Source organism: Nematolebias whitei, chromosome 23, assembly GCF_014905685.2.
Source record: "Nematolebias whitei isolate Nwh7 chromosome 23, NemWhi1, whole genome shotgun sequence".
Classification (NCBI taxonomy): Eukaryota; Metazoa; Chordata; class Actinopteri; order Cyprinodontiformes; family Rivulidae; genus Nematolebias; species Nematolebias whitei.
The window spans coordinates 9,485,329-9,485,997 of NC_056520.1; the positions used below are offsets into that span (position 1 = coordinate 9,485,329).

The 669-nt window shown below is 33.9% G+C and overlaps 1 protein-coding gene across 1 annotated transcript in view; it reads right to left on the minus strand.

The window, feature by feature from the left end:
* The window catches only part of abcc4 (ATP-binding cassette, sub-family C (CFTR/MRP), member 4), a 48,012-nt gene that overhangs the window by 33,129 nt on the left and 14,214 nt on the right, over positions 1-669 (minus strand). The gene's annotated exons all lie outside the window — the stretch shown is intronic.

The following is a 669-nucleotide window of genomic DNA, read 5'->3' on the forward strand; positions in this document are numbered from 1 at the left end:
AGATAGAAAGAAAAAAAGAACCAGACAGACAAACAGACAGAAAGAAAGAACCAGACGGAAAGAAAGAACCAGACAAACAAAAAGACAGAAAGAAAGAAAGAAAGAACCAGACAAACAAAAAGACAGAAAGAAAGAAAGAAAGAACCAGACAGAAATAAAGAACCAGACAGACAAACAGAAAGAAAGAAATAATGCAAGAAATAATATAAGAAAGAACTTAAGAACTTAAGAAATAACTTAAGAAATAACGTAAGAACAAACAACAGACAGACAGAACAAAAATGAAAAAGAAAGAAAGACAAACAGAGAAAGAAAAAGACAGACATACATACAAAAAAGAAAAAGAAAGGCAGACTGACAGAAAGAAAGACACAGAAAAAAAAAAGAAAGGCGGACAAACAGAAAGAACCAGATGGAAGACAGACAGACAGACAGAAAAAAGGCAGACAGACAAAAAGAACCAGACAAAAAGAAAGACAGACAGAACCAGACAGAAAGAACCAGACAGAAAGAACCAGACAGAAAGAACCAGACAGAAAGAGACAGACAGTCAGACAGACGTCACTGGATTGTGGTTGCAGCTTTGCTCTGTAGTTACTATGCACTTTTCAACTACCAAATTTAAAAGATAGCTAACAGCAAACAGCTAAAAAAAAAAAAAAAAAAAAA